Raw genomic sequence first — 7,405 nt, 5'->3', positions numbered from 1 at the left:
CCTTTGTATGCCAAACTTGGGCGTGGGGTCTATTAGAGAAAGAGAGGGGATCAGGAAGGAGCGGCGAAGAAAGGAGAGATGACAGCGAAGGGACGGGTGGCGGCTGCAAGCATGCCTCGCGACCATACCGTGTCATTATTTTCAGTTCTTTACAAATCGTGCTTTGCAATGGATGCAACAATCAGACTTCCCACACACCCGTGACGTTACTTTCATGTTTGACTCGACACAATCCCGACCCGCGTCTCTGGCGCTCGCTCCATATTCCCGCCATCTCGTGCGCACCATTCCAAATAAGTTGTCAGGATATATGCGTTATGTCTTTGACCTACATGTCCCAGGCTGTACCTCTGCCTGGTCTATCAGTGCTGTGAGTTATCCCACTCCTCCTCATTATGCACAACAACTTTCGTGTGGCTCTCAACCGCAGTATGTACACTATCTTATGGAAAACTGATTAAGCGCTGCAAATCTACTCTGCCTACATCGACGACGTTCTGTTCAAAGCAGCGCCGCGCTCTTTCGCCCCTTCTTCTCTCCCTCCGTCTCGTCGGCATACCCCAACACACGCCGGGCCTGCAGGAAAACCGGGTCCTCGTATTTCCTCATCATCTCCCGCAGCTTCTCCTTGTCGAATTTCCCCGTGGTCACGTGCTCATTTCTCTCCTTCTCGCCCGAGCTTTGCCGCCTCAAGTCAAAGGGAGCACATCCCCGGACGATACTCTCCACAACCCTTGGACGGAAGCCCAAGAACTCGAACATCCGCCTCACCGTCTCGTCGAACCCGGACTGAAATTCCTCCAATCCCAGCTGCAAAACCTGGGCATGCTTCTGGTCCCCCTGAATGTGTTGGACGGCGGCGACCATGGAGGGCACGGCCCCAAAGTGGGTCTGGAACAGGGCTTCCGCCATCAAGCCCTCTTTCTGGTTCAGGCACCGGAGGAGATCGAACCATGACATGGTCAGCCGGGTTCCTGGGTCACAGGACGAGTTGTTGAGGATGGTCTGGTAGCTAGAGAGCGGATGCTGCTCGTAAAGCCAGACCTCTTGCCAGTCGGGAGGGCCGGCGTGATGGTACAGATAGGCTGATATGACCAACTCCATGGGGTCGCGGACCAAATGCACAAACTTATAGTGGCCCTTGAAAAATTGGTGGTTGTCCACGAGTTTTGGCAAGTGGTCAGAGCTACTGCTATCCGTCTTGTTCCAGGTGTCTGAGTAGAGATGGTCGCAGTAGTAGAAAGCAAAGGGTGCGTCCATCGTCTCAGGGTTCCCGAAATAGCCCATCATAACCCCCGACGGCTTTCCGCCCGTCATCTTCTTGTGCACACTGAACGCTTCTCGCAAAACCAAAGCCATGAGTGCCGTTCCAGTTTTGTGGTGTGTTCCTACGATCAATAAGGGCTTCTCTTTCGTCCCTACCAAAGGCCTCTTGGTCGCCAGGCGCAACGTCTGGCGGATAGCTTGGCTGAGTGGGATTGTGCCCCCTCCTTCGTCCACGCCAACCCACACAGTTTCAGCCCAAAAATGTAACGAGAGGCAGAGAAGAAGTATACAGGCGACTAGCCATACCCACTTAACTACTGTTACCCCGCGTAACCAGGCACGATCGTTGATGCTGTTCCGTCTGCTTCCATAGCGCCCCGGGGAAGAGTACGTCCGCGGCAACATCAAAACAGTGTGCCTATGTTGAGGAAGCGACATTGCCATTTGTAATGAATGTGTAAGATTCCCATTTTTAATAATGATTCAAGAGTAAAAGGGGATTGTAGAAGCGACGTCCGTGTGCTTTCACTGCACATGCAAGAAGGGGCCATGGAGTCCAAACCCGCTGAGGCCCTCTTTTTCACTTTTTCCTAGCACTCCTCAGCAATCCACAAAATTTAATGGAGCCATGTAGCAATGCGTGACTCTTGCCGATCTACCATTTGAAAATGTTTGTGGGTGCACAGAGCCTCACAACACTGAATATTGACTGCCCCTTCCCCCGCGGGGGACGGGGTCGCGGGGACTGGGAACCCGCTTCCTCAGATACTCGGGCTCGCCGATTCTCCTACTGGGGAATAGTTTAAGTAGCAACTTACACAAGCAAAAACTCTCAATACAGGCATTTTGAATCAATGAATTGGCAACCTTTTTTGAATAGAAAAAGAAAAGGGCATATCAACCATTCCCCATCGGAAAGGTCCTACTACCCTCCAATTCCAGCAACCTCTTGATTTGAATGAAATGGCACGCTGATCAAAATCTTCTTACTTTAATCGCTGACATTCTCTTTCAAAACGTAGTTTGGTTTTTGGAATTGTGATTTTGCTTTCAAGAGGCTTTCTCCTGTCGGGAGAAATCTGTGCTTTTCCCCCTTTTACTATTCCGCGTGGTATCTTCAGGGGAGTGCTGCAATTGGGTTGACTTTACGAACTCGACTGTCATGCTTCGACACACCAATTCCAAAAAATGGGGGATATGAGAGCACAATCGAATACTTGTCCTCAACTTGCAACCTCAGGCATGACTACTACGAAAAGCGTGCGAAGTGGCATGCCCTTTTGTTTTTTCCAAACCTTGTCCCCTATAATATGGGCCGTCACTATGCTTCAAGCATACCAAGAAAGTAAGGACATGATAAATAAATCACACATAATCAAACATCAGCAGATCTGACAAGGAAAGATAAATAGGTATGATTGGACTGGACAATCCAATGTACCGAAAAGGATGCCCAGATCTTCAGACGGATCCAGCGAACGTGCGCTCGTACACGCTTTCCGACCAGTCGTGTGTTACACAATATTGAATAAGAAGATGCCGATAAAACAATACAGGGAGTCACAATAGTTGGGGAATCGCAAAACCCTTATGAACGCAAACAACAAATGGAAGTGTTTAACTCACGGTGCTAAACGCACAGAGAAAAAGACGAGTATTTTTTTCCCTTTGCACTTTATATAAGATGTATCTTCTAGACACAGTGCATTTATGCTAAATAATGGCTCATGTAAACAACGTCGAGGGTGGCCATGGCATTCGTCAGTGGCCTTTCTACTATGGCAGAGTGATGGGAAAATAACCTCCTGCCTCCTGGGCAGACAGGCTCGATTGTTCTTGATGTGACACGAAACCTGCGCACGGCAGCAATGCCGAGATGCACTGCTAGTCATCAGTATCACATCGCAAACCTCTTATATTTTTGGAATTAACCTGATTTATGTGGCTCACGAATTACCCTGCGACTGTTCTGTCCCTCAGTTGCAAGCTCCTACCAGTATGCCGCCTGGGCCCGTCTGCTCTACCTCCTCCAGACCAAACCTCTCGTGTTTGCCTGACTGAAATTTCGGACTTTAGTGTGAGGTATACATCAGGAGCTCAGCGCTCACGGTGCCGCAATGAAACGCAAGGCGGCTTCGCCGCGCAAAACTGCCGCTCCCTTCTCCTCCTGCTTTGCGGACACAGAAGTCCTGATCCTTGAGGACGGCGGCATTTCGCCTCACGACATCTCACCTATGCGGGCAGGGCTCCTATTAAAAAAAATAGAACAACATGGCGGGACTGCTGAGGTGATTCCGGCCAATGAAGTGCTGGAAGGGCGTCTGCGTGCGCGAGAGGTAAGGGCGGAAGTTGTATGTGTGTGCCGCTTGTGATTCCAAACCTGTCCTCTTCCTTGCTTCTCTTTCCTTTGAGATGAAACAAAGAAGGGCTCGCTCACCATGGTCAATTTGACGTACTCTGTCCGCTGCTCCTGCGCAGCAGCGCGACTCCAAGCTGTCCCGTGCCACTCACGTCGTCCTCTCTAAAAGCCTTGAGGGCAAAGTCCCCGCCCTGGTCGAACGCCTTCGTCGTGAAAAAAACAAAGATACAAATGAGAACGGTACGATATATGCCCCCTTGCCGTTGACGGTGGGTCGGTCCTGTCAAGTGGTAAGCCCCGACTGGGTCTCGGACTGTCTGCTTCACAGGCAGCTTGTGGACCCGCGGCCCTACCTTCTCTCGCTGGACCGTGCAGAAAGGAATGAAGGGGGAGACGCATATACAGAGGCTGCGACGAAAAGGGAGGAAGCCGCTGAACCGACCGCAGGTGGCACCAAGAAGGCCCGCCTTTCCCACCCCTCCGCCTCCACTCCCACCGTCGTCTCACCCACCCACGCCGCCATCGAGGCTCGCCTGGCCCCATTTTCCGACCTGGACCCGACCACACGCGATGCCTTCTTTGGCTACGGTGGGCCCTTGGTCCTTAGCAAGCCTTTCTCGGCCTCCTTTCCCAAGTTCGCTTGTCAACGCCCGGCGCCTGCGCAGCACCCGAACCGGCACCTGACGCCTTTATTTGAGGACCTGGTCGAGATGTACGGCCTGGGGGTGGGGGATAAGGAGAGAGAAACGGCCTTTGGGCGGGTTCTGGCCGTGCTCCGCGCTTGGCCATGGAAAGTGCGGGAAAGCAAGGAATTGAAGGGCATACGTCATGTGGGGGGAAGCATGAGGGCGGTGATCGAGGAGATCCTGATGACGGGCCGCTGCTCCCGCCTGGGTACGTGGATATCCACCTTTCACCTTTCTTTTCCTAGGTTGCAGGGGCTTGCTCGTCGAATCCTTCTGTCCCTGCACGCGTCCGGCCTACATACGTCGACACGGGAAGCGATACTCGTCATGACGCTCACGTCTCTTTTCTCCCTCTCTCCCCCTCCGATCCCGGCAGAAAAGTTGCGAGAAGATTCTTCCCATCGCTGCCTCCTTGACCTTTGCCGCGTCCATCAAGTGGGTCATGCTACTGCCCGGAAGTGGTACGAGGCGGGCTACAGGAGCGTGGCCCAGATTCAGGCGGACTTGAAGAGGGCGGAGGAGACAGGTGACGGGGAGGAACAGGCCGGGGGGGAAGTCGAAAGGTATCTGGGGAGCACGTTTTGTACGAGTCAACGCCCGAGCATGGAGCAACTTCTTGGGATTTTGTTCGTGGATGAATACAGCGTGAAGATGACCCGCTGTCAGGTGGCGGCCCTGGAGGGAATCGTGCGCGAGGCAGCCCTGAAAGCTTTGGCCGCAAGGGGGTTAGGGGCAGAAACCTTGCTGCTTCAGACGTGCGGGGGCTACCTGCGGGGGAAGGCTCTGAACGGGGACGCAGACGTGCTGGTCTCGTGCACTCAGGCGCAGGGTCAAGCAGGCCTTCGAGAGGAAATAAAGCGTATCATGCAGGAAGACATGGGCATCGATCTTCTGATCCTTAAGGAAGGGAATACGATGGGGGGGTTTGCATCGAAGCCGACCCACGAGAAGATAGCCAGTCACGATAATATGCTGACTCTGATCAAGCATGAGGGATTCTACCGTCGCTTGGACGTAATCTCCCCTCCTCCTGACCAATGGGCCTTCTGTGTCCTCGGATGGTCGGGCTCCAAGCAAATGGAAAAGGACCTGAGGGATTACGCGGATGAACAGGGCCTGCACTTGTCTCAGCAGGCAGTCTTTAGGGAAACAAAGCGACTTACCAATCCGAAGTCGATCGATGGAGTCTTTCATTCCGAAGAAGATGTTTGGGAGTTTTTAGGCTTGAAATATTTGCCGCCTCGTCTCAGATGTGCGTAAGGAGATGCAAAGATGCTTGTCTCATTCAAAGAAGTGCGGGGCGCATTGTTGAAATTGAATATCGGTGTTCTCGAAAGGTCAGCCAAACCTTTCGTGCGGTCGAGAATGTACTCAAAGACTTATGAAGTCGAAATAAGACAAAGCTATTGAACAATGCTTGCAGGGTTTCTAAATGAAAGAAATAGATCTGGGCGCCACACATTTTATATGAATACGTAGTAGTAGAGGCATGCTCAAACTATTTCTTTCAGAATCGATGGAATGGGTTGGCTTTTCTAGCAAGGAGCTGTCTGAGGACTACTTCAGAGAAGCCCTTTTTCGATCACTTTTAGAAAGCGGTAGATCCCTTAACCCTACGAAAAAAAGTCTATTGTCTTTGGCTATTTTATATCGCATCGAGGCGAATCAGTCTCGCTTTCCCAAGGTATTTCACCCTCAAGCTAGTGCTTGAAGGGAGCGCTAAAGTTGCGTATCTCGCAGTTCGCGCAGGAATTACACTTATTTTGTTGGTAGAATCTTCAATGAGGGTTTCGAACGTACAAAAAGTTGAATACTTTAAATATTTATTGGATAAGTGTACGCTTTTATTGACTAGCTTTAGTCCATAGTCTCCCGAAAATTGTGCAACCTCCTCACCCTCACCCCACTTCATTGAACATGGTGAAGAAAGCGATGTTTGCACGGCGTCCTCGCTGCATCGGAGCGTACGCTGGTAGAACTCCTTGGTCACGAACTTTACCGAGCGCTCTTTTGCAGTGGTTCCAGTTTAAGCCAACCGCATCAAACCATCCGGAGGGCTGAGGGCTGTCGCATGACTCAAGCTGACGGCATTCTTGGGCTCAAGTCTCGCTTCTAGTCGATCGGCAACACCTCCTCTATGTCGCTGCCAGCATTCAACGTTCTCACACAATTCTGTCCCGATATGAGCAGGATAAGCGTGTAACCTTGCTGTGATGCAAGTGAATAAGGCTGCACATTCAGTTATATAAGACAACATGTGGAAAGTCCGTGGCCCGGCACTCCTCAGCCACCTCCGTGCTGGGGCGTACGGGATCTTTTTTGTAGCCCACTTCCTCGCCAGCTGGCCCCTGACATTAGCGCAGGTACCAACATTGGAAGAACTTGCTGGCGACTGGACAAAGATTTCCACGCTGCGCGACACCCCCTCCCTGAGTAACTGGCAAGGCAGTGTGGGAACGAATCATGCCGTGGTGGACACGACAGCCTTCATTGCCCCGCCTTTTGTCGGGTCCCCCAGCATGGTGACATTACGAGTGAATGGGGAGGCGGTCGAGCTAGACGCGGTGCGGTGGGCGGTCTATGCAGCGTGCCGGCGGAGCAAGCCCATCGTCGTGGGCGACCTCAGGCTCCTCGTCACTTCCGAGCTCCGCATGGCCTGGAACGACTCAGCCCTTCTCTGGGAGATCCAATTTGAGAACGTCCCCACGGACCACGCTGATGGCAACACTAGAGAATCCGCCGACGAGCGTCATACGATCGAGTTCTCGGTGCAGGCCATGGCCCGGCGTCGGCATGAGATGGGCTGGCTCCTCTCCGAGGGCCTGCCAACCGACCCCGCTGACTTCCAGACTGCCATGGTCTTCCCGAATGAGAGCGGGAAGCGGGCGATGGTGATGCACGCAGACACGCTCTCGGAAGCTGTGGGCGGTTTCGTCTTCGTCGACCCACAGCCTGGAGCTTGGGCATGGGTCGCGGACGAGCAGGAGCGGAACCGTTCGGCGGCCGTAGGGACGGTGGAGCTGAGCTTGCCCCCTGGGACGCCAGTGACGGTGCGACTCGTGGCTGCGATGGGCCCACCTGCTTCCGGTTTGCC

The sequence above is a fragment of the Nannochloropsis gaditana genome (assembly GCF_000240725.1).
Source record: "Nannochloropsis gaditana CCMP526 unplaced genomic scaffold scaffold102, whole genome shotgun sequence".
Classification (NCBI taxonomy): domain Eukaryota; class Eustigmatophyceae; order Eustigmatales; family Monodopsidaceae; genus Microchloropsis; species Microchloropsis gaditana.
The sequence above is the reverse complement of the archived record's forward strand: the minus strand, read 5'-3'. Positions refer to the sequence as shown.